Source organism: Castor canadensis, chromosome 14 (assembly GCF_047511655.1).
Source record: "Castor canadensis chromosome 14, mCasCan1.hap1v2, whole genome shotgun sequence".
Classification (NCBI taxonomy): domain Eukaryota; kingdom Metazoa; phylum Chordata; class Mammalia; order Rodentia; family Castoridae; genus Castor; species Castor canadensis.
The window spans coordinates 95806004-95833771 of NC_133399.1; the positions used below are offsets into that span (position 1 = coordinate 95806004).

General features: G+C 38.3%; 1 long non-coding RNA gene across 1 annotated transcript; it reads right to left on the reverse strand.

The window, feature by feature from the left end:
- Nucleotides 1-2519: 2519 nt before the first annotated feature.
- Nucleotides 2520-27005, reverse strand: LOC141416460 (uncharacterized). The gene is made up of 3 exons (XR_012441184.1): nucleotides 26879-27005; nucleotides 26540-26774; nucleotides 2520-2622 (listed from the first exon to the last, which is right to left on the reverse strand). It is a non-coding gene; the product is annotated as an uncharacterized lncRNA (long non-coding RNA).
- Between the last annotated feature and the right edge of the window lie 763 nt (nucleotides 27006-27768).

Genomic DNA, 27768 nt, shown 5'->3' on the forward strand with positions numbered 1-27768 from the left:
TTATTGAATAAGTGACTAAATGCACCAATATGACATATCTCTTGGTTAGTCTGTGCTATGATCTAAAGAGAATAAGGTCAAGGAGGACACAATCTACAATCTTTGCAAATTTTAACATGTAGCAAAAAGTGACATATCATGTGGGTACCGGTCAGTTGGGTTGCAAGGGACAAATATGGACTCAGTGGGAATAGTGTCCCAAATTAAACATTACACACAGCCTCTTAGCACCACCATAGACAAACCTCAAAACGAGTCTACTTTTCTTCTCTGGGTTTTACTTGTCACAACAGAATTTAACAAGTAACCTATTCTAATTTGCCCACATCATCTAGACCCATTTCTGCTTTCTTATGTTAAGCAGCTACTTGCTCTGCCATCTCCATCTGTGCATACAACTTGTTTTAATGAACAAGGATGACAGGGTGCAATGATCACGTCACCAATCCATTAACCTTGCAATCTCAATAAATAATAAGCTAACCTCAAACCTTACCCTAGAGATAAGAGAGAGCTCAGTGCAAACTAGGAGGGGACCAGAGTTGAGCAACTGCTTTCCAGCCAAAATGGAAAAAAAAAAAATCAAATATATGTTAATTCTGTGATGTGTCAGCATCTGTAATGGTGGTAGATCTACTTATTTCTCTATATTGTATTGTCTTTTCACTACTATTGTGTTTTGAAACCCAAAATGTATGTCTGTCAATGGAGACAGAATCTACTAGGTCATGTTGACATTAGTAGTCTGATCGGTAATATAACAACTGTCTGATATGAAATCATCTTGGTGACAATTTAGTGATTTATTCAAATGCATGATCTTTTCAATAAGTAAAAAGTTGGACACTCACATTTAGTGACTTATAGTAGTCAATATGATATTGGCTGCTTACAAAGTCCTTTGGAAATGTATCTATTATATAATATATATATATATATATATATATATATATATAGTATTTTTTCTCTTCCTATATATACTTTTATATTTTTATTAAGAAAGCATCTTAATTTTCAGTAGTTCCACACTCACAGAAAATTGAACAGTAGTGAATTCTAGATACCATCTCCATCACCATTTCCCCTAGTAACATCTTACTTATGTTAGTGTGTTACAGTTACAATTAATGATCCGTGGTTTGCATTAAGTTTGTTTGTGTTGAATAGTTCTGTGGGTTTTGACAAATTGGGTGCCAACCACTATTACAGTTTCATACAGAATAATTACACCACTTCAAATCCTTTGTGTTTCGCCTGCTCAACCATTTTTCTTCCCCAACCCCTGGCAACCAGTGATCTATTTCCTGCGTCCATGGTTTTGCCTTTTCCAATTGTGATATATTTGGAATCACGCAGTATGTAACTTTTGGAGACTGCTTTCTTTCACTTAATCATGTGCATTTAAGCACTTAAGGTACTCTATTTTTTGTGTGTGGTTTGACAGCTCACTGCATTTTACTACTGAATAATATTCTAGTGTATGAAAGGACTACAGTTAGTTTATCCTTTCACCTATTGAAACATGTCTTGGTTGCTTCCAGTTTTTTGGATTATGAAAACAGATGTTATAAACATTTTTTTTTTGGTGTGATCATAAATTTTGGGTAAATACCTTGGCGCATAGTTGCTGATCATTTGTAAGAACTGCCAAACTGTCTTCCAAAGTGTTTGTGCTGTTTTACATTCTCATCAGCAATAAGCCACATTCATTTTTTGTTGTTGATGTTTTTGCAATGCTGGGGCTCGAACCCAGGATCTCACACATGCTAGCTAGGCAAGTGCTCTACTACTGAGCTACATCCCAGCCAAATATTGTTCCATATTTTTGACATTTGTTATTCCATTTTTTAAAACTTTAGGCATTCTACTAGCTGTTTAATAGTATCTCATTGTTAGTTTTTAAAATTTTATTTTATCATTTTTACATTTACTTACATGTATATACATTGTTTTGGCCACCTTACCTCATTGTTAGTTTTTTGATGATACCAAAGTATTTGTGGTAAATGTTGTGGCAAATACACTGACAAGAACCATCATTAAAAAAGGAACTAGAAAATGATAGGCTGCAGATATGTACTTATTTTCCTGCCTCCTCCCTCCTTTAGGTTAATGGCTAATACCAACACTTAAGGTCATGAAATATTTAACGGATGGCCAATGCTCAAATAATTTTAGGATTTATCTTAATTTTTAAAGCAGTTGACCATGTCTTTCAGTATCAGTTATTCTGTGTGTGTGTGTGTGTGTGTGTGTGTGTGTGTGTGTGTGTGTGTGTGTGGCGGGGGCGGGTGTTACTGAGTCAAGGTGGAAAAGGGGTCATATCCCATAAAGCATGCAGAGCCTATGCTTTGCATGTGGATCAGGAAAGGACAGGTGTTGGGAATTCACCATCACTTCTGAAAGCCAGGAAAATATTGCTGCTCAGTTGCTGCAGAGACGAGGTCAGATGACTTAAAGTGGAAAGGCTGGAGATCAGAAGGCAGTTCTCTAGCCAACAGAGCAAGTGAGAATAGGACTTACCCTTTAGCAGAATCTGAGTCACAGCACCAAAATGTTACTGATGGTGGGGTGTTTTAGATGTTTTCCCAGTCCTAGGATACAGCGTCTAGGATCAGGACACTGCTCCAGGTGTGGCAAAAGACCAATGAAAAGCAGAAAGAGAGTGAAGAGTAATTTATTAGCAAAACATAGACACACCTGAAGGTGGGCAGTTAGTAAAATGAGTCAAATGCCTGCATGACCAAGTACACCTCAAAGGGGAGAGGAGGGCTGTTGGACAAAGATCAAGTACCCGCTCATTTTTATCAGCTCCATAATGACCTGTAGACTCTTGTCATTTTCAAGGGACATCTTTGGACTTTTAACCTTTTTTTTTCTTAAAACAGACTCAATCTCATAGTCATTTTAATTTTCAATTACCTAATGGTATAGTTGTTGAGTGTGTTTTCATGTTTGACACCTGTGTATCTTCTTTGTTCAGTATTTTTTTTTTTTTTGCCATTTTTAAATTGACTTTCATGTTTCCTTGTTAAGTTTTAAGATGTCTTTGTGTATTTGGGAGCAAGTCCTGTGTCAGATGCTTTCTAAATGGGTTCTTCTGTTTGGTGGCATAGCTCTTCATTCGCTTTACAGTATCTTTTGTAGAGCAGAAGTTTTTCATTGTAACAAAGTCAAATTTGTTAATTTTTTAAAATGAGTTTGCTTTTGATTTTGTATCTAAAAATTCATTGCCAAAACCCAGGCCATGTAGATTTTCTCCTACCTTATCTTCTAGAAGTTTTATTGTTTACATTTAGGTCTAAAAATCATTTAAGTTAAATTCTACTCCACCAGCCCTTTTTTCAAGATTGGGTCTCTTAAATTATTTGTCCAGGCTGGTTTCAAACTCTGAGCCTCCTGATCTCTGCCTCCTGAGTAACTAGGATTATAAGCATGAGCCACCATCGCCTGGCTTAAGTTAATTTTTGTGAAAAGTATAAAATCTATGTCTAGTTTTACTTATTTGTGGGGTTTGAACTCAGAGGCTCACACTTGCTAGGCAGGTGCTCTACCACTTGAGCCACTCTGCCAGCCATTTTCTGTGCTGGGTATTTTCAAGCTAAGGTCTCTTGAACTATTTGCCTAGGCTGGCTTCGAAATGTAATTCTCCTGATCTTTGCCTCTGAGTAGCTAGGATTGCAGGCATGAGCCATTGGTGCCTGGCTTATTTATTTATTTTGAAATGCTTTAAGCACGTCACTGTTGTTTCCAAGGCTACCTCAGGGTAGGTGGTGAGGTAGCTCAGCAACTGTTGCGTATCAGACCCTGAACTGAGAGTTTCTGTTCAGGTTTTCTGTGGTGATTTGTAAAAGCAGACCCCAAATTTAACAGAGATAAACTTGCTCATTGCTAAAAGAAAATTCAGCAGGCAAAACAAACTTTGTGCAGTAGGTATGAAAGTAATCAATTTTTGTGACTTGTTAAAGTGATTCTTTGCAGTCTTGTCAGAGCAGTATGAGTCTGTCCAAATTCCACTTGTCCTTTTTTCCCAGCTGGAGCCATCCCTCTTCCCTCAAGAGATTTCTGATAGACATGTTTCTGGGGTTCTAATTTCCAAGTTGATTGCCTTAGCACTTTATTTCTGTTTTCTATCTTTAATTTTCATAACTAGCACAGTTCAGTCAATAGCCTGGAACTGTGGCTCTCCCAATCTCAGCTTCCCAAGTAGCTAAGATTATAGGTGCCCGGCTGAAACAGGCATTTAAAAGAATGATAGCACACATTAGAAAAAGTACATACATAAGACATGTATGTGTGCATAAGAAAAAGGCACTTAAACCTGGCATTGAGAAAGTCCCAGCTTTCAGCAGAGAGGCACAGGCAATTCCAAGAGAAAGGATTACTTCTTTCAATCTGCATATCTTGGTGTTGGCATTATGTTAAAGTGATGGGTGTTGAAGTGGGGTGGTGAGTGCAGAAGGAAGTGAGCAGGACATAGGTGACCTGTAACAACTATTTACAAGGGGCCAGATGCAGCGAGAGCGCCACAGCTTTTAGCTTTTTTATTCTCAGGACAACTCCATGGACTGGGTCCTGTTACTGTCTGCATGTCATGAATGAGGGGACTGAAGCACCATGAGGTAAGGAACCCTGCCTTAAATCTTTAAAAAATTGTTAATGGTAGAGCTAGAGTATTGACTCTGATGGCTGAGTTGCAGAACCCTTGCTTGTTTTTTTGGAGATAGGGTCTTGCTATGTAGCCCAGGCTGGCCAGGAACTTGTGATTCTCCTGCCTCAGGTTCCCTTGTGCTTGTATTACAGGTATGCACCACCATGCTCAGTCAAAATCCTCACTTTTAACCAATATACTTTCTTACTCAGTTCCTCAACCAACTGACAAACCGTCCAACCAAACAAAGCATAACCCAGTCTAATAGCATCATGTTTTGCAAAGCATTATATGGATTGATTGGAAAGTGATTTTCATGTTACGTAGGAATAGAAGATGAATTAGTTAGGCAAGGGATAATTGAAAGATGAGAGCTTAGTTTTGATTCAAATGACATTAGAAGGTGAGTACAAGATCTTTAGTAGTTCGAAGATATGGTGAAGCAGTGTTTTGAGAATATTTGTGGTATATCCATGTGCAGGATAGAACAAAGGAAAAAATGGTAATTGGAAAAGATGTCAGAGTGAGGTTTTAGCTCCATCTTAGGATTTTAGCCATAGGGATATAGATATATAGGGATGAAGCCCAAGACCACTGTGAAGGACACTCAGGATGAGTTTGGGAGTTTATTGTCTATGTGGAGGGCAAGGGGTACCCCACCATTCATAAATCCAAGTGCAAGGAGGACAACAAGGTCACCAGAAGATCCACAGCGCCAGGTGGGAATTGAGCGCAGAGAGCATCAACCCCCCTCAGACTTCCTTGGTCTAGTAGATACATGCATGTCCTACAGTACATTCTACAATCCATCAGTATTTGAAATTACATCGATTATGCTTATGTTCTTCCAGGAATATGAAGACTATTTATTCTGCCAAGGCACCACAGAAATTGTTTTGATTGACAGTCTGCTTTGGGGAAGATTTCCTCTGGAAAAAAATAAAGTAGGGAAAGAAAAAAGCCAGAAAATAAAATGCCATAGCGCCATCTAGTGGCATCTGAGTGCCGTAGGTTGTAGAAGAAAGGAGGATGAATTATCCAAACTCCAGTGGTACTTCATCATGCCTGGGTGGTACCACACACTCATGCAAAGTGATTTCACACATTCTCCAGTTTTGTCCCATGCTTAGAATAAACACTGGTTTAAATTTAGCTATTTATTAAAAGAGGCAGTCATTAATGTTTTCTGGATGTATAGATCATATGTAAGAGAGCTACTTCTAGTTCATTGTCCTGCATGGTTTCGTTCTAGGCATTGGAAACACAAACCAAAGTAAGGACCTTTGGATTTTTAGCAGAAATCGAGAGCTGTGTGAAAAGGTATAGTGGGTAACAGAAACATGACTACTGGATATGGAATCACATTCCTGCCTGTGGAGCACAAAATGCTGTAAAAAGAGCTCTCCGTCACTGTATGATTAACTCCACACAAGGTGAACCCACCACCATCTTCTGGGTGTTAAGACTAGGCAAAATTTATTGTTTTGGGGCTGAAGGTGTAGCTTGGAAATAGAATGCATGCTTAGCATGTGTGAGGCCCTAGGTTCCATCCCCAGCACCTGTGCACACACACACACAAACACACACACAAACACATGCACTCCAGTGGAGTGATGAATAATTCAAAGATGAAGCCTCTGTGTTTCCTATATCATCCCTTTCTTGAGTATTCTGTGGGATAATCTGAAAAACAATTGGTTGAACTACCTGCATTTTATTCCTGGGTTGTGCACCTGTAGTCACTTTTCTGGACATTTCTCCATCTCAGGTTACTTGATGAATCTCTTGATACCTGTAGCTTCTCAAGGGGTTAGGACTACCTGAAATCACTGCCACTACTACTACTATAAATGGTACTGGGGATTGAACAAGGTTTGGTGCTAAGCAGGTGTTTTGCCACTCAAGGCATGCCTCTATCCCTGCAATTAATATCCAGTAGCAAAGCATAGATAAGTCATATACAGTTTACATGATAAAAATTCTTACTCCTCTCATTTTATATCATATTGGATCACATTTAAGCTTATCTAAGTTTATTCAAGATTCAGTGATGACTAATAACTAAAGCTTGGTTACCTTGATTTGTCATTATTTGTTAGATAATTCCAGGAAACCAGTTAAATTCAGACATGGGCTGGTGGAGTGGCTCAAGTGGTAGAGCACCTGCCTAGCAAGTGTGAGGCCTGGAGTTCAACCCCAGTACTGCCAAAACAAAACAAAAAAGATAGGAAAAAAGAAACTGGTGATAAACTCAGACACTATCTTCTCAATTTGGGGAGGAAAGTGGATTATCAGGGAGATTCCAAGATGGCGGCTAGAGGGAGGAAGCAGAAAGCGTGCTTCCTGAAGTGAAGTCTTAGAAAGATGCTGGAGATACACCTTACAGGAAAAACCACTAAGAGGCAAAATTTTGACTCCTCCACACCCTCAGCCCGTGCATAGCATCTCCACTTCACGTTAAACAGAGAAACCAGGAGGGCTCCTGCACTGCCACCAGACACCAGCTCTCAGACCGCTTGGGAACATGCAGACCACAAGGTGAGCTAAGCAGCATGTGGTTCTCCCACAGACAACCCTGGGCCTGATCAGCATAGCACCCTGGATAGACTGACCCCCAACCAGGGAAAAAAGAAAAAAAAAACTGAATAAGCAACAACAACAAAAAAGTCACATAGGAAAGAGGGTGGGGTGCCCTGAGTGCCAAAGAGGGGAGAGGGGAAATCCCTCATGGAACTATAAATAAACAAGCCAGCCAGAGAAGGCAGGAGCGGTGGCACACGCCAGCAACCAGGAGTGGGAAAGCTTGTAAAAGTGGCTGTGGGAGGAAAACTCCACAGGAGAGGGGGAAGGCCCACTTCCTACGTGAACTGTAAATAAACACACTGGCCTGAGAAATCAGGTGCAGTGTCACCTCCCCCAGTGTGCTTGGAAAGGGGAAAGCTTGTAAAGGAGAACTCTAAATAAACAAAGCTTGAGGGGCTAGGTGAGTGTTAAGCTCACTCCTGAGATCTGCATAAATAAAACCTCCAGCAACAGCAGGCTGACAGCAGTGGGCAGGTGAGCCACAGCCTCAGACAGACATTCACAAAGCTGTCTCCAGACTCTTTTTTTTTCTCTCTGCCTTTGATGAGACAACAACTGAACTACACCTGCATACTGAAACACTTAACTAAAACTGTATTGCATTTGAACTTGGGACACTTTGTGGTGTTTTTTTGTTTTGTTTTGTTTTGTTCCCCTTTGATGAGACAATGCCAGAACTACTTCTGAGACACCATCTCCAGGATTGGAGGCTGAGGGACTAACACAAAAATTATTAGGACTGAAACTTTATTACATTTGAACTTGGAGATTTTTTTAAAAAAAATTTTCAATCCTCTCTCTGTCTCTCTAATGCCTGTTTAGCTTTCTGTTGATTAGTACACTATCTCTCCCTGTTTATTTCTTTGGCACTGTTTTTTTTTTCTGTTGTTTGTTTGTTTTTTTTTTAGTTGTTTGTTTTTCCCTTTCTCTTTACCTTCTTTGCTTTCCCTTTCCTCTCACCCTTCCATTCTAAATATCACCATTGTTATTATTACAAGCTAGAAAATATTTAATTGCACACAGTAAAGGTACAATAACAATATCAAGGGCAATTATGGGAAGACAGAAAAAACAGGGAAACCAGTTTCCCCACAGCAAAAAAATAGTACAGGAACCAGAGGAAAATGAAGAAAACAGATACTCAGATCCAGACTCCAACAAAATGAAGATAAACTGTGCCAAAGAACCCAGTGAAGCCTACAAGAATGATCTAAAAGAAGAAATCCTACAGGTAATCAATGAGAATTTTATAGAGATGATACTGGATATGGTCAACCAAAACATACAGGAGACACTCAAGAAATTCCAAGACAACAAAAATAGAGAAATTGAGAATGCACAAGAAGAAATAAAAGAAATCATAGATGCACTGTATAAACACCAAAGTGAAACAAAGAACACGATGAATAAACAGACAAATGAACTCAGGATGAAAATAGACAATATTAAAGAGGAAAAGACTCAGGATATGGAAAAATTCAGAAAAAAGAATGAAATAGAATTGCAAAACAAAATGGAAGGCTAATCCAGCAGAATAGAACAAACAGAAGACAGAATCTCAGAGCTCGAAAATGAAATGGTAATTAAAGGAAAAACCGAAGAACTATTAATTAAACAACTCAAGACCTGTGAAAAGAAAATGCAAGAACTCACTGACTCCATCAAAAGAACAAACCTGAGAATCATGGGCCTTGAAGAAGGAGAAGAGGTGCAAGCAAAGGGAATGCATAATATATTCAACAAAATAATAGCAGAAAATTTCCCAAATCTAGAGAGATCTATTCCCATAGAGATGCAAGAGCCTCCAGAACACCAAATAGACCCGACCAAAATAGAACTACCCCACAGCATATTGTCATTAAAACAACAAACACAGAGACCTGAGAAAGAATATTGAAGGCTGAAAGAGAGAAAAAGCAAATAACATACAAAGGTAAACCCATCAAAATCACAGCAGACTTCTCAACAGAAACATTAAAAGCAAGAGAGCATGGGGTGAGATCTTCCAGGCCCTAAATGAAAATAACTTCAACCCCAGGATACTCTACCCAGCAAAACTATCATTCAAAATAGATGGAGCAATAAAATTCTTCCATGATAAGCAGAAACTAAAACAATATGTGACCACTAAGTCACAATACAAAAGATTCTTCAAGGAATTCTGTACACAGAAAGTGAAACCCAACATAACCAGCACCAAACTACAGGAAAAGAAAAAGCAAGAAAGTAGAGAGTAACCTCAATTTTGGTACACACAATCAAACCTTCAAACAACTAAGACAACTAAATGACAGGAATCACCACATACCTATCAGTACTAACACTTAATGTTAATGGACTTAATTCCCCCATCAAAAGGCACCGCTTGACAAAATGGATTAAAAAGGAAGATCCAACAATCTGTTGCTTACAGGAGACCCATCTCACCGACAGAAATAAGCATAGGCTTAGGAAGAAAGGCTGGAAGAAGATTTACCAAGCCAATGGTCCCCAAAAACAGGCAGGAGTAGCAATACTTATCTCTGACAAAGTAGACTTCAAACCTACATTGATCAAACAAGATAAAGAAGGACATTCTACACTAATAAAAGGGGAAATAGACCAAAAGGAAATAACAATTATAAACCTATATACACCCAATGTCAATGCACCCAATTTCATCACATACCCTGAAGGACCTAAAAGCATATATTCACTCCAACACAGTGGTCGTGGGAGACTTTAACATCCCACTGTCATCAATAGATAGGTCATCCAAACACAAAATCAATAAAGAAATCCTAGATCTAAAATATATCATAGATCAAATGGATGTAGTTGATGTCTACAGAACATTTCATCCAACTTCTACACAATATACATTCTTCTCAGCAGCCCATGGAACCTTCTCCAAAATAGATCATATCCTAGAGCACAAAGCAAGCCTCAGCAAATATAAGAAAATAGAAATTATACCATGCATTCTATCTGATCACAATGCAATAAAACTAGAACTCAACAACAAAAATAAAGACAAAAACATGTAAATAGCTGGAAACTGAATAACTCATTGCTTAATGAACAATGGGTCATTGATGAAATAAAAGAGGAAATTAAAAAGTTACTGGAAGACAATGAAAATGAAAACACAACCTACTGGAACCTATGGGACACAGCAAAGGCAGTCCTGAGAGGAAAGTTTATAGCCATGTGTGCATATACTGAAAAGATTGAAAGATCCCAAATCAATGACCTAATGATACATCTCAAACTCCTAGAAAAACAAGAACAAGCAAATCCCAAAACAAATAGGAGAGAAATAATAAAAATAAGAGTTGAAATCAATGAAATAGAAACCAAAAAAAACCATACAAAGAATTAATGAAGCAAAAAGTTGGTTCTTTGAAAAAATAAACAAGATCAACAGACCCCTGGCAAAACTGACTAAAACCAAGGAGAGAAAAAAACCCAAATTAGTAGAATCAGGAATGCAAAACGGGAGATAACAACAAACACCATGGAAGTCCAGGAAATCATCAGAGACTACTTCGAGAACCTGTATTCAAATAAATTCAAAATCTTAAAGACATGGACAGATTTCTAGATACATATGATCATCCAAAACTGAACCAAGAGGATATCAATCACCTGAATGATCTATAACACAAAATGAAATTGAAGCAGCAATCAAGAGTCTCCCCAAAAAGAAAAATCCAGGACCTGATGGATTCTCTGTTGAATTCTATCAGATCTTTAAGGAAGAACTGATACCAGCCCTCCTTAAACTGTTCCATGAAATAGAAAGGGAAGGAAAACTGCCTAATACATTTTATGAAGTCAGTATTACACTTATCCCAAAACCAGGCAAAGACGCCTCCAAAAAGGAGAACTATAGGCCAATCTCCTTAATGAACATTGATGCAAAAATCTTCAACAAAAGAATGGCAAACCGAATTCAACAACACATCAAAAAGATCATTCACCACGACCAAGTAGGCTTCATCCTAGGGATGCAGGTGTGGTTCAACATATGAAAATCAATAAACATAATAAACCACATCAACAGAAGCAAAGACAAAAACCACTTGATCATCTCAATACATGCAGAAAAAGCCTTTGATAAGATCCAACACCATTTCATGATAAAAGCTCTAAGAAAACTAGGAATAGAAGGAAAGTACCTCAACATTATAAAAGCTATATATGACAAACCTACAGCCAGCATTATACTTAACGGAGAAAAACTGAAACCATTCCTTCTAAAATCAGGAACCAGACAAGGATGCCCACTATCTCCACTCCTGTTCAACATAGTACTGGAATTCCTAGCCAGAGCAATTAGGCAAGAAGAAGGAATAAAAGGAATACAAATAGGTAAAGAAACTGTCAAAATATCCCTATTTGCAGATGACATGATCCTATACCTTAAAGACCCAAAAAACTCTACTCAGAATCTCCTAGACACCATCAATAGCTATAGCAAGGTAGCAGGATATAAAATCAACATAGAAAAATCATTAGCATTTCTATGCACTAATAATGAAGAAACTAAGAAAGAATATATGAAAACAATTCCATTTACAATAGCCTCAAAAAAAAAATGAAATACCTAGGTGTAAACTTAACAAAGGATGTGAAAGACCTCTACAAGGAAAACTATAAACTTCTGAAGAAAGAGATTGAGGAAGACTATAGAAAGTGGAGAGATCTCCCATGCTCATGGATTGGTAGACTCAACATAGTAAAAATGTTGATACTCCCAAAAGTAATCTACATGTTTAATGCAATTCCCATCAAAATTCCAATGACATTCATTACAGAGATTGAAAAATCTACCATGAAATTTATATGGAAACACAAGAGGCCACGAATAGCCAAGGCAATACTCAGTCAAAAGAAGAATGCAGGAGGTATCATGATAACTGACTTCAAACTATATTACAAAGCAATAACAATAAAAACAGCATGGTACTGGCACAAAAACAGACATGAAGACCAGTGGAACAGAATAGAGGACCCGGATATGAAGCCACACAACTATAACCAATTTGTCTTTGACAGAGGCGCTAAAAATATACGATGGAGAAAAGACAGCCTCTTCAACAAAAACTGCTGGGAAAACTGGTTAGCAGTCTGCAAAAAAACTGAAGCTAGATCCATGTATATCACCCTATACCAATATTAACTCAAAATGGATCAAGGATCTTAATATCAGATCCCAAATTCTAAAGTTGGTACAGGAAAGAGTAGGAAATACTCTGGAATTAATAGGTATAGGCAAGAACTTTCTCAGTGGAACCCCAGCAGCACAGCAACTAAGAGATAGCATAGATAAATGGGACTTCATAAAATTAAAAAGCTTCTGCTCAACAAAAGAAATGGTCTCTAAACTGAAGAGAACACCCACAGAGTGGGAGAAAATATTTGCCAGCTACACATCAGACAAAGGACTGATAACCAGAATATATAGGGAACTTAAAAAACTAAATTCTCCCAAAACTAATGAACCAATAAAGCAATGGGCAAGTGAACTAAACAGAATAAATTCAAATGGTCAAAAAACACATGAAAAAATGCTCACCATCCCTAGCAATAAAGGAAATACAAATTAAAACCACACTAAGACTCCACATCACCCCTGTTAGAATAGCCATCATCAGCAACACCACCACCAACAGGTGTTGGCAAGGATGCGGGGAAAAAGGAACCCTCTTACACTGTTGGTGGGAATGTAGACTAGTACAATCACTCTGGAAAAAAATTTGGAGGCTACTTAAAAAGCTAAACATGGCTCTACCATTTGATCCAGCAATACCACTCTTGGGGATATACCCAAAGGACTGTGACACAGGTTACTCCAGAGGCACCTGCACACCCATGTTTATTGTGGCAATATTCACAATAGCCAAGTTATGGAAACAGCCAAGATGCCCCACCACTGACGAATGGATTAAGAAAATGTGGTATCTATACACAATGGAATTTTATGCAGCCATGAAGAAGAATGAAATATTATCATTCGCTGGTAAATGGATGGAATTGGAGAACATCATTCTGAGTGAGGTTAACCTGGCCCAAAAGACCAAAAATCGTATGTTCTCCCTCATATGTGGACATTAGATCAAGGGCAAACACAACAATGGGATTGGACTTTGAGCACATGATAAAAGTGAGATCACACCTAAAAAGTTAGCTAGCATTTGTTGCCCTTAACGCAGAGAAACTAAAGCAGATACCTTAAAAGCAACTGAGGCCAATAGGAAAAGGAGACCAGGAACTAGAGAAAAGGTTAGATCAAAAAGAATTAACCTAGAAGGTAACACACATGCACAGGAAATCAATGTGAGTCAATGCCCTGTATAGCTATCCCTATCTCAACCAGCAAAAACCCTTGTCCCTTCCTATTATTGCTTATACTCTCTCTTCAACAAAATTAGAAATAAGGGCAAAATAGTTTCTGTTGAGTATTGAGGGGGTTGGGGGGAGAGGGAGGGGGCAGAGAGGGTGGTAAGGGAGGGGGTGGGGGCAGGGGGGAGAAATGACCCAAGCCTTGTATGCACATATGAATAAAAAGAAAAAAACTCCCTGTATAGCTATCTTTATCTCAACTAGCAAAATCCCTTGGTCCTTCCTATTATTGCTTATACTCTTTCTCCAACAAAATTAGAAATAAGGGCAGAATAGTGTCTGCTGGATAGCGAGGGGTAAGGCAGGGGAAGGGAGGGAGTGGGAGTGGGGGGAAGTAAGGGGGGGGACAGGGGGAAAGGGGGAGTAATGACCCAAACATTGTATGCACATATGAATAAAATAAAAATTAAAAAAAAAAAGAAAGTGGATTATCAGACTAGCCTCCTATCCAGTTCTATATGCCTATTATCCTTTAGCATTGAGAATGATCTTTACAAATATAAGTCCCATCATGCCTTGCCCGTACAAGTGGCTTCCTTTGGAATAAAATCTGAGCTCCCAATCCTTCCTAGAGGCCCTGCATCACCTGCTCCACATCCTGTTTGATGATAGAGCCTGTGACGCCTTGGACACTCCAACCCTGATCTTGCTCGAGGACTGGGACACGCTGAGGTCATGTCTGCTCAGGCCCTTGCACAACTCTTTCCCTGAGTGGGAATCTCTTCCACATGGTCAGATGCCTAATAGCTGGGCATCCTTTCCTCTTCAGTTCAAAGGCCATCTCCCTACAGGCTTTGCTTGACCTGCAACCTAAGCTACTTTCTGACACTTATATTTTCATCACAGTTCTTATTACCCACTGTATTTTGTTGTTGTTTATGTTGCCCCATGAAATACAGCTCCATGAAATCCATGCTGCTCTCTTGTTTACTTCTGCATCTGCAGGGCTTAGAAAAATGACTGGTGTGTAATAAAAACTTGTATGAATATTCATTGATGGGGCATAAACGAACACATGAGTGGATGAAGACCTCACATAAAACAAGTTCATGCGAAAATCTGGGTTGAAGGTATATTTGGAAATCTCAGTGGGACCCAGCACTCTATTCCTTGTAAAAAAAAAATCCCACCCAGAGGACAAGAAGTATTCTTTGAAAATGGTCTTAAGGTCTCTATCAAAATGGCAGTGTGTTTGGACTGGCGGTTTTTCTTACTGCTGATATTGGCAGGCCCTGGAGGAGACAATTTTCCTCCTTTGTTGTTTTCCTTTTCTCTCTTGCTGTTGCCTACCATGCTTGCTGGTCTCTTTATTCTACTGCAGTGCTCCTGAGTGCTGTCATGATTGTTTGGGGACTATGTGGGAATACTGTTTTTGCTGAATCTCCTTCCTAACATAAATGTTGCATGTGCACTGTGAGCTGAAGGGACTAGGTAAAATGATTGCCTTAATCCAAAGGAAAAACCTGCCAGAGTCAAAATAAAGGGTTCATTCATAGTAAGTAAACAAACTTTCTTGCCACCAATGAATTTTGAAAATATCATTCTTTGCTATAGCAGAGAATGATAGACTGGAAAAAAAATTCTCTGAAACACTGCAGTCTCCCCTCACCTCCTTCTTTTCAAAGACCTTGGGAAAAAGTGTAAAGCTGGAGTATTCTCAGATATCATCGGTCTCCAACTAAAAATTTGGACTCTTGGCCACTAACCCAATGCCCTGCCTGCTGCATTTATCCACCCTCTTTTCTGAGACAAGTATCTGGGCTCCTTAAAAATTCTGAACAAAACGCCTGCTGCGTAGACTGTTTATCTCATTTCGATGACTCCAAACCCAGGGGTACATCTTTGTACTTGTCTGTAGGGGTGTAGATATTATGCTTGTTTCTGTCATGGTATGGACATCACCTATAAAACAAGGCCTTGAACTATAATCTCTTCTATTCTGAAACAAAAACACTTCCTGAATTATCTATTCACCTTACTAAAATACTTGCTGCATTATCTGTCACTTTGTAGGTTCATAGAGGCACAGAATGGTTATCTTGGTTACTCCCTGTCACAAAGTACTGTGAAAGTTGCATTTGCTGAGTAAAAAATGATGTGTCTCCAGCTCCTGTCACTACTTCACATTTTCCTCTGCTGAATAACTCTTTGAGTAATTTTGTTAGTTTTTCTTCTGGATCTCCATTGTGTTGCCTTATTTTATTTTATTTTCTCATTTTGCTGCTGGGGATTAAACCCAGGGCCTCATGCATGGTAGGCAAGTGCTTTACCACTGAGCTACATCCCAGTCCTCATGTTGCTGTCTTGTGTTTCTTGGATAATTTCATATTTCAAGCCTTCTTCTCTGATGCAAAAGCCATCCTCTTCCTGACAACTTTTGTCTAAATAAAATTTCATATTACGAAGAATATCAAACAGCACCTTGTCCAAACACCATAAAGTGATTGAATTATCGCTGAACTACTTTGGCCAGATAATTGTCCAGTTCAGCTCAGATTCCACTAGTGAACAGGGAGTCACTGCCACTGGAGACAAAGCCAAGCTTTGCTTAGCTTCAGATAATTTGAAGGGGTACATCTTGTAGCCATTACCACTTGGTTCTAGAGAGCAGAACTAGCGAGATGCTTTTTCATGAAGACAATGAATTTATCATCATCTGGGTTTCCCTTCCTCTGTCTGAACAAACATTTCACATAGACATAGCTCTGTGTCACTTCTTCGTTTTTTTTCTTTGCTCATAGTCCTTCTAAAGTGGAGTAGTCAATTACGATGTTTCTGATCAGGGTGACTAGATTCAAATAGGGCGATGGCACCCCTGCCTCTTAGCTGTTCTCTTTCTCTTAGCAATGATCTTGTTGGTAGGAAAGCCTTATTGCAGTTATTTATCTATTTTTTTTTGCAGTACTGCAGTTTGAACTCAGGACCTCATGATTGTGAAGCAAGCACTCTTACTGCATGAGCCACTCTACCAGCCATTTTTTTTGTGATGGGTTTTTTCAAGATAGAGTCTAGTGAACTATTTATTTGTCAAAGGCTGGCTTTGAACCATGATCCTTCTGATCTCTGTCTCCTGAGTAGCTAGGATTAAAGGAGTGAGGCACTGGCTCCTGGCTCATTGGTCCTTAATATTTTTACCTACTTAACTTCATATTATGAGACTGAGCCCATCTATCCTACCTGTCTAAGGTCTTTGTGGATCCTTCTCTTGTCATCTCACATATTTGAAAATTCTTTCAGATTTATGCCACCTGCAAGTTTTTTTTTAAGGCTTTATAGAGGTATAATTGGCATATATAAAATGTATGTATTTAAGACATACAATTTGATGTTTTCCTCAATATGCACACCCACAAGGTTAAACAGCAGGTGTTCTGGGCCTTCATTTAAATCTCTGGTGCAAATATTGCCTGGAACAAGATTATCTGTTCTATAAGAACAAGCCTGATTATTGAATTTGCTTAGTCTAGGAGTTTAGGAAACTACTTTTGCAGATTTACGGAAGATCATATGAAATAAAGCACTTTGAACAGTGCTTGGCATTTGGTGGGTACTCAGTAAATATAGTCATTGGGAGTCATCCTCTTCCTATCTATACCTGCCAGGAATTCTTTTTTTTTTTTTTTTTCCATGGGACTGGGTCCCATCAAACTCAGCTCAGGGCTTTGTACTTGCAAAGCAGGTGCTCTACCACTTGAACCACACCTCCAGCCCACTTTACTTACTCCAGTTGTTTTGGAGATATGGTCTCACAAACTATTTGCCCGGGCTGGCCTCAAATTGCGATCCTCTCGAATTCAGCCTCTGAAGTAGCTAGGATTACAGGCATGAACCACCACTGCTGAACTAAGGAATTCTTAATTTTAATTCACCTTTGCAGATTTGGTTTTTGAAAATATTCTTTAACTTTTAGTCTGTATCTCTATTTGGTCCATCTTTAAGGATTCTCAGATTTAGGGCGGTATGTCATGGTACACTTCTATAATCCCAGCTGCTCAGGGGTGTTGTGTTTTGAGTCCTGCCCTGAAAAAAGTTAATGAGAACTGAATCTCAGCCAAGGAGCCAGATGTGCTGATACATCTGTAATTTCAGCTATGTGGGAGGCTTAGGTAGGAGGATCAAGGTCCAAGGCTGGCCCTTGCAAAAATGTGAGATTCTATCTGAAAAATAACAAAAGCCAAAAAGGGTTGGGGCATTGCTCAAGTAGTGGAACACATGCCTAGTGAGCATGAGGCCTTGAGTTCAAACCCCAGTATTACCAAAATGAAAACAAAAACAAAAGAACCCCTCATGGTTAGTGACATGATTATTTTAGAAGAGACAATTCTTATCCCTCCTCATTGGTTTTCATTTAAGCATCATTTTCTGCACCTCAAAAAGATGAATTAAAACTAACATTTTAAAAATGATTTTGATTATAAGAAATAAAATGTTTTTTATTTTTGGAAAATAAAAAAATAGGAAGAAGAAAAAAATCATGGTTTCCATTTCCATTTTGATATTCTCATTGAAGTCTTTACACAGCAGAGTTTACACTGTTGAAAGAAACATTGCCAAATTTATAATTCTCCAAGGTGTACATTCCCTAAAGGTGTTTTTTCCCTCTTATAAGGGTCTATAATGTATTTAACTCAAGTTCATGCTATGAATATTAACTTTCATTTCTCCTTTACTCCTTTTGTCTCTAGCTAGATATTAACCAAAATAATCAAAATTCTTTGGTGATTTAAAAGTAATAGATGTCTAAGGTCTTTAAACTCAAGTCGTTTGAGCTTTGTTGTTGCCCAAGGAGAGCATGGATACAGGGATCTTTAGATTTCCTCCTTTGCATGGCCTTCAAAGCGTCTCATTCTTCTAGTCCGGGAAGAATCACCTGTATCTACCTGCAACTGAGGAGCTCCCATTCTTCAACCTGCCAGGGCGTGCTAAGTACATGCTTTGTATCTTGTTTTATGGCAGCATCACTTGCTCTGATTAGACGATGTTGAGTATGTTTAATCAGTTTGATTGGATCTGACATTTATTCAATCATTTTGTTTGAGTTAGATATTTGTAAAGTGGAAGCACTCACTCACTATGTAGCTCAGGCTGCCCTTAAATTCAAGGTCTTCCTACTGCCCTTCCTTACAAGTGCTGGGATTACAGTTGTTTGGCACCATACATGCCTGAGAAGCAGCTTTTATTTGGGGCATTTTACCGATATTTCTAATGTCTTGACTTCCAGGTTGATGCTGATATATAATAAAGGTTCTATTTAAAGTTGCAAGTAGCCTTGTCTCTAGCCCCTTCTTGTCTCTCTGTCTGCTTCCTGTCCACCACGAGGTGAGTCACTTTGCTCCATCGTGTGCTGCCTGCATTGATGCTCTGCCTCACCATGGAGGCTTGGCTCCAGAAGCAATGGAGGCAAGAGACTGTGGACTGAGACCTCTTGAAACCAGTCCCACCCATGGTACAGTCTACATTTAATTGTTATGTCTCAAGGCTCATCGTGGCAATATTGTCTCAAACTTTCCTTGGTTTTGATGACCTTGACACTTTTGAGGAAGTTTGGTCAGGTGTTTTATAGATTATTCATCAATTGGAATTTGTGTAATGTTTTTCTTTTTTCTTTGCAGTACTGGGGCTTGAACTTAGGGCTTTCACTTTGAGCTACTCCATGATCCCTATTTTGTGTGTGTGTGTGTGTGTGTGTGTGTGTGTGTGTGTGTATGAAGGGTTTTTGAGATAGGGTCTTTTGAACTATTAGCCTGGGCTGGCTTTGAACCTTGATCTTCCTAAGTAGCTAGGAGTACAGGTGTGAGCCACTAGTGCCCAGCCTATCTAATGTTTTTCTCATGATTAGATTGACACTGTGGGACTTGGGGAAGGAAAATTAGAGGTAAACTGCCACCCCTTCAAATCGTATCAATGGTCATACCGTCAACATGACTGGTTGTTGCTGATTTTAACTTTGGTCACCTGACTGAGGTCATGTTTGCCAGGTTTCTCCAATGAATGTTACTCTTTTTCCCTCCAGTTTCCATACTGTCTTTTGGAAGTACGTCACCATGTGCAGCTCACACTTTATTTATTTATTTATTTATTTTTCATTTTTCTTTTATTATTCATATGTGCATACAAGGCTTGGTTCATTTCTCCCCCCTGCCCCCACCCCCTCCCTTACCACCCACTCCGCCCCCTCCCTCTCCCCCCACCAATACCCAGCAGAAACTATTTTGCCCTTATTTTTAATTTTGTTGTAGAGAGAGTATAAGCAATAATAGGAAGGAACAAGGGGTTTTGCTGGTTGAGATAAGGATAGCTATACAGGGCATTGACTCACTCACATTGATTTCCTGTGCGTGGGTGTTACCTTCTAGGTTAATTCTTTTTGATCTAACCTTTTCTCTAGTACCTGTTCCCCTTTTCCTATTGGCCTCAGTTGCTTTAAAGTATCTGCTTTAGTTTCTCTGTGTTAAGGGCAACAAATGCTAGCTAGTTTTTTAGGTGTCTTACCTATCCTCACCCCTCCCTTGTGTGCTCTCGCTTTTATCATGTGCTCATAGTCCAATCCCCTTGTTGTGTTTGCCCTTGATCTAATGTCCACATATGAGGGAGAACATACGATTTTTGGTCTTTTGGGCCAGGCTAACCTCACTCAGAATGATGTTCTCCAATTCCATCCATTTACCAGCAAATGATAACATTTCATTCTTCTTCATGGCTGCATAAAATTCCATTGTGTATAGATACCACATTTTCTTAATCCATTCGTCAGTGGTGGGGCATCTTGGCTATTTCCATAATTTGGCTATTGTGAATAGTGCCATAATAAACATGGGTGTGCAGGTGCTTCTGGAGTAACCTGTGTCACAGTCTTTTGGGTATATCCCCAAGAGTGGTATTGCTGGATCAAATGGTAGATCAATGTCTAGCTTTTTAAGAAGCCTCTAAATCTTTTTCCAGAGTGGTTGTACTAGTCTACATCCCCACCAACAGTGTAAAAGGGTTCCTTTTTCCCCGCATCCTCGCCAACACCTGTTGTTGGTGGTGTTGCTGATGATGGCTATTCTAACAGGGGTGAGGTGGAATCTTAGCATGGTTTTAATTTGCATTTCCTTTATTGCTAGAGATGGTGAGCATTTTTTCATGTGTTTTCTGGCCATTTGAATTTCTTCTTTTGAGAAAGTTCTGTTTAGTTCACTTGCCCATTTCTTTATTGGTTCATTAGTTTTGGGAGAATTTAGTTTTTTAAGTTCCCTATATATTCTGGTTATCAGTCCTTTGTCTGATGTATAGCTGGCAAATATTTTCTCCCACTCTGTGGGTGTTCTCTTCAGTTTAGCAGCTCACACTTTAGAAGTGAGCCTTTTTCACTTTTCTTGAGTGCACACTATTTATCTATATTGTTAAGGTTCACCAGAGAGAACCAAATACATGGTGTGCATATTTATAGACAGAGATCTGTTACAAGGAGTTGGTTTTTGTGATTCTGGAGACTGGCAAGTCAAAAATTTGCAGTGTGGTCTGGGAGGCTCACAGCTCAGCAGAATTAGCGGTTCAGTGGAGGGCAGTGGTTGAAGTGAAAGGCAGTCCACTGCAGAACTCTCTCTTGCTTAAGGAGGCTAAGTTTTTGTTTTTTTTTTTTTGTTCTGGCTTCAACTGATTGGATGAGATCCACTCAAAATGTAGCAATCTGCTTTATTTAAGGTCCACTGATTTAAATGTTAATCTCATCAAAACACCTTCCAACTTGACACATAAAATTAATCATCACATATCAAATGAATTATTTGGAGCCCTATGCACTGGAGACTTGGCTCTTCTTTTCCAGTTATTAATGTAAGCATTTATTTATAGCACCAGGGGTTCAGGTATATTGACTCTGTACTTCAGGCTATAATTCGTTGATACTTTACTTTGTTGGTTAAATTGTACACTTTTTAACTGGGGACATGGCTCAAATGGAAGAACGCCTGTCTAGCAAGTGTAAGGTCCTGCGTTCAAACCCCAGTACTGCAAAAAAAATTCCACTTTTGGTTTTCTGTTGACTCCTGTGTCCTTTGACTTACATCATTAATTTTTCTTTTTAAGTACTTTCTTATTTCTGGTATTGAAAGCTACTTCAGGATCATTTTGCATATTTCTAAGTCCAGCTCTAGAACTATCCATATCTTCAAGGAGCCCTGGTTTTTCCTTTTGGAAGAAAACTTTCCTTCTGGTATTAGAAACAAGAATTTGGTTTCTAGATGTACTTGCTGCTACTTGGATGTCATTACTTCTAGTTCCTCTCAACTGACAAAACAAAATAGTTGTCCATCAGTATCCATGAGGGGTTGGTTCTAGGAAGCCCTGAGTATAACAAAATCTGTGATGCATAGCACTGCATATAAACTATACATGCCTTCCTTTAACTCTAAGTCATCTCTAGATTACTTATAATACCTAAAACAATGTAAATGCTACATAAATAGTTATTTTTACTGTATTATTTAAGAAATAATTATAAGAAAAAAGTTTGTACATGTTCAGAATACATACAAGTTTTGTTCTTTCAATTTTTTTCTCTTGTTTTTGGTGGTACTGGGGCTTGAACTCAGGGCCTCATGTTTACTATGCAGGTGCTCTACCACTTGAGCCACTCCACCAGTCCATTTTTTGTGTTGGCTATTTTCAAGATAGGGTCTTATGAACTATGTGCTGGGGCTGACTTCAAACCTTGATCCTCCTGATCTCTGCCTCCCGAGTAGCTAGGATTACAGGCTTGAGCCACTGGCACCCAACTCTTCCAAATATTTTTGATCTGTTGTTGGTTGAATACATGGCTGTAAAACCCTAAAATTTGTAGGACCACATATACATGTCTATATGTAGAACCTATATGTAGAGTTAGTGTGTATCCTAACTGATGTATTTGTGAATATATTTATATATTTATGTACACAAAGATAAATATGAGTTCATTAAATAAAGTTGTGAACAGTTTCTCATTTCATGACTGTTAGACTCTGCCGAGTACTCCCTGTGTGGGTGTTGGGACTGGTGATGCAGGGCTGCTCTCTTCCCTCCTGCAGACACTGGCTCAGTTGACTCAAACCCCGCAAGTAGGAGGAGCCAAGGCAAAGCATCAGAGATCTCATTAAATTAAGTCTTAAGTTCAGGATGGAAGCAACTGGCATTTCAGGCATACCTGTGATACTGGCCACTGGTTTGCTAGACAGTAGAACCTTATTACAACTCTTTGTAACTACAGACTATACAGGCATGAGGAACTGACCGCAGCTTTTTTATTACATGAGTCAATATTGTTATTTCTAGCTTGTTAGATTCCAAAGGGCAGAAATTTTGTCTAGCTTTGTCAAATTACAAGATAAGCCCTGCTAAAGTTCACTAGTAGATTGAAAGTAATTCTATTATGATTATGATGATGGCTTAATAACGTAGTTAAACTAATCATTAATGACTTCTTCATAATAGCTATAGCCGTGAGAATATTTCTCATGTAAAGTTATACCATAGTATGGAGCCCAACTACTAGTAAATCATTATTATTATTTGTTTTTAGCTTTTGGAGACTGAACCTGGGGACATGTGTATGATAGGCTAGTGCTCTATCACTGAGCTACACCCCCAACCCTGTGATTCTTTTTTTTCTTTTATGAAAGTTGGCACTCAAATTATACTTGAAAATGTAGACATGGGCAGAAAAATAACAAAGGCACTTAATTCTTTGGCTTAGTGTGGCAATAAAAAATTATTAAAGATAGGTCATTTTATTTTGAGAAAATATATAATAATATTTCTGACATGCAAGGAACTTATGAGATTACTTCCCCTCAAATAGCTGAATGGCTTACTTTCTTACCTCCTTCAAGTCTTTTCCAGTGTGTTACTTTTTAGTGTGGTCTGCTTTCACCATCCTATTTAAAATAGAAGCTCCCCAGTCCTTTACTCTACTTTGTTACATTTTTACGAAAGCTTGCCAGCTTCTAATAACAATTTACTTTATTATATTCATTACTTAGTATAATAGAATTTAAACTTCACTGAGGGAAGAGTTTTCACTTGCTGTATATGTACAGCCTAGAAGAGGGCCTTGCACAGTACCTGGCTCATAGTAGGTGCTCAACACCTATCAATATTCATCAACTAAATGGATGAAGGAAATCTAATGAATTTGATATAAATTTGACCATTGAAACAATTCTCCACTAGTAAGTTTATCTTTGAGTTTTTGCAGTGCTGGAACTCAAACCCAAGGTCTTGTACTTGTGAGGCAAGCACTCCACCACTCACCTGCATCCCCAGCCCTAGTTTATGTATTCTTGACAGGAGAATAATAATATCCACCTCACAAGGTTGTTGTGAAGATTAAATGAGCTAACACACATAATATAACTACTATAGTAAATGACACATTGGGAGAACTCGTAACAGAGTAGCTATTATTGGGATGTTTCTCTTCCATGGGAAGAATATGATGGACTGTCACAGATGAGTGCATCCAATTAAACAAATCTGATCAAGGAAAACGTAATGCCAATGTGTAAATTATTGGGATTATAAAGCTATAGTAATCAAAACATTGTGATGTTTGCACAAGGGCAGACAGATTAATAGATCTAAAAAAAGAGCCCCAAATTAAAATCCATCCTTTATGATCATTTGATTTCTTGAAAAGGCACCAAAGCAATCCAGTGGAGAAAGGATTCTTTTGTTGTTGTTAAAAACAAAACAAAACAAAACAAAACACACAGTTGGAGCTAGGTGTGGTGGCACATGCTTGAAGGCAAAGGCAAGTTCTGAGTCAGCCTGGACTACATAACAAGACCCTGTCTCAAAAAAGCAAATCAAAACAAAAACTAACCAACCAACCAATCAAACATAAGCAAACAATAAAACCCCTTCAAAACAGTGGAACGAGATAGGCATATGTACATGAAAAAATCCATCTCTTCTGCTTCCCTTAACACACATGAAATAAATCTAACATGATCTTAGAACTGATCATAAAGTGAAACAACAGGGCTTCTAGAAAAAAAACATAAGGATATCTTTGCAATATGTAGGTAAGTAAGGATGCTTCAGGTAGGACTCAGAAGTTAGTAATTGTACAAAATTGATAATTAGACTTCATGAAGTTTAAAACTAGTAGTTACCAAAATACACAACTAAAAAAGTGAATAGGCAAACCTCAGACTGACAGAAAACTTGCAAAATATGTATTTTGACAAAGGTCTTTTTTATGCAGAATATATGCTTATAACCTTTGTCAAAAATACATATTTTGCAAGTACACTTATAAAATATCTTCAACTCAATAATAAAAAGCAAATCCAGCTTTTACAAAATGGGCCAAATATTTGAATAGCCATTTAGAAAGAAAGATATTCAAATGACCAATGGCTCCATGCTCAACACCAGTCATCAGGTCAAAGACAATAAAACCACAATAAGCTAGAATTACCCAACCTCCAGAATGACCAATGGTTAAATTAAATCTGCCAAATCAGCAAGGATAACATTCTCATACAATGATGAGGGTGTTAAAGTGATGCATCACTTTGGGAAAGGCCCTTGCAGTATCATACAGAGCTAAAATTATAGCTACATTTGGACCCAGCAGTTCTGCTCCTAGATATTTACACAAGAGACTGAAAACAGTCCAGAGAAAGACTTTCATGTATTCACAGCAGGCTGATTCATAATAGCCAAAACTGGAAGAGCTCCTGTGTCCATCAACACAAGAATGTATGCACAGTTATACAGTCATACAGTGAAATACCATTCAACAATAAAAATGAATCATTGACACATACAACATGAATGAATCTTAAATTATGATGCATATGGAATTGAGAAGAAGGGTGCTTGCCTCTTGTGGGGGAGGGAACAGGAGCTGCTTGGATAGGGAAATGAAGGAACTTTCTAGACTTGGAGTGATGGATATGTTCTAGATTTTGACAGGGGTTTGGATTACCTAGGTGTATGTGTTAGTTAAAACCCATCAAATAGCACACTAAATATTTATGTATTTCACTGGACGTAAATTTTATCTCAAGAAAAATGTTAAACAAGTATTGAGTTCTAGTTAGCGATATATTTTCTTAATTGTTTAGAGGCAAAGTTTACTGAGGTCTGCAACTTTAAAATACACCTAGAAATAAAGATGAATTGATGGATACATAGATGGGTAGACGTTAGCATGTGAAGAACCTAATCTAACAAGTTAACTGTGCAAACTGTGGTGGAGTTTGTCCATTCCTGGTTTAATCAATTTATTTAATGTTTGAACAATTTTTGAAATATGATGTTAGGAACAAAATGGCTTTGCTACTCAAGTCTTAGATAACATGATTTTTAGTTAGCCTTCCAAATATGAAAAACAGCAGATTTTTATCATCAGATATTTGATATATAAAGGTATAGAAAAATTCAGAAGGAAATGTTATAATTTATCTGTTTTTACTCCTACATTAAAAATAAAGAAGTCATTATGTAATTATGTCTCGCAGAAGTATTTCCCTTGAGATTACATCTTGCTTTCACTAAAACATGGTACCATATTTTCAAAAGTAGAAAGTGTGAGAACTGAGTGAGATCTTGCGATTTAATTTAATTTGCTCAATTCTACTTATGAATTAAATGAAAATACATATATTCTAAATTCTGGGAGAGGAGAAACTGGGAGAAACAAAGCAAACACAGCAAAGGAGAGGAAAAATAGTCTGAGAGGAGTTGTGTTACAAAGTAGAGATTTTTTTCTTCCTTCTTTTTCACCACATTTGTTTTACAGTTAAAAAACTATGTCCAGGAAGGAACAAGGAGTGGAATTTCGTATCTGTGTCCATGAAATATTATATTCCTAGTCAATATGAACTTATAAAAAAGAAGAGTTTCATTTTGAGGCAAAGGAAACATGGAGGTTTTATAAAAACTTACCAGAAGCATTCCTGTCCCCGGGAGAAGCCAGAGTAACCAGGAAGGAACTCTAAGTCCGGTTCAAACAGAGTCCTCAGTGTCTTGGGTCAGGACTGGACAGTCTGTGTCCATTAATAAACATTTTCATTTGATCTGTACCAGGTCAGGAAAATGTAGGTACTTCCTGATGCCAGTTCACTAAGCAAAGTTTGCTAATCTCCTACTGGACTCCAATCAGGACTTGTTAAAGGTGAACCTGCGTGGTAAAGAAAAAAAAAAATCATTCCCTTGTAAAGAATCAAGAAGGAAACAGGAAAGTGTATGAATGAAATTCAGATGTTTATTTTTTCTATCACACACCTCTCTGCAAATACCACTAGTATATACAGCCTGGAGTGAGCAAACACTGCTCCTTGGCTCACACACACTTGGTTTTCAACAGGTGGTTTGTAGGAGTGAGTCTGAACACAGGTCATTTTCTATAGCATTCTATAACGATAACAGCCAGGGTGCACAGATGAAAGTTTGGTAAACAATTAACTTTCCAACCCTTATTTACCTTGGGACTTTACAGCTAGTAGCCTTGGTTTTCATTGTGTTCAGTGGTCATTTTGCTCCTTACTATGTAATGAAATCTCATTTCTTTGCTTTCTTCTTTTCATTATTTTTCTTTTAAAAACATTTATTAGTTAAGGAGTAAGAGCAATATTCTGGAAAGACTTTAGCAACTGAACTTTGTCCAAACTGACTTTGAGTGGAGGGGTTGATCAAAGTGGCTGAATTCATGTGTGTACTACATGTTTGTAAGTTTGGGTGGAAAAGTTTTGCCCATATTATGAGCTCTCTACTCTTTTAGACCTATGAAGATGCTGTGATTAATTTGTCCCTAAAAAACAAGCATTTGGATCAATTGATGCTCTGAGAAGCAATCTCTGGGAAATTGTTCTAAAAATTCCTTCTCTTATGTTCTTTCATGCCTATGACATTTCAATAGCTGACCGTCTGAATCTCCATCTCCAATGCCAGCCGTCTCTTTGCGTATAAATATAAATATATATTTATATCTGGCAGTACTGGTATCCAAACTCAGCACCCTGCATTTGCTAGGTACGATACTATTTGAGTTATGCCCTCAGTCCTTCTTGCTTTAGCTATGTTTTTAGATAGGGTCTTGCTCTTTTCCTGTGGCTGGCTTCAGACCACAGTCCTCCCACCTGTAGAGTCCTGTGTGTTGGGATCACAGTCACATG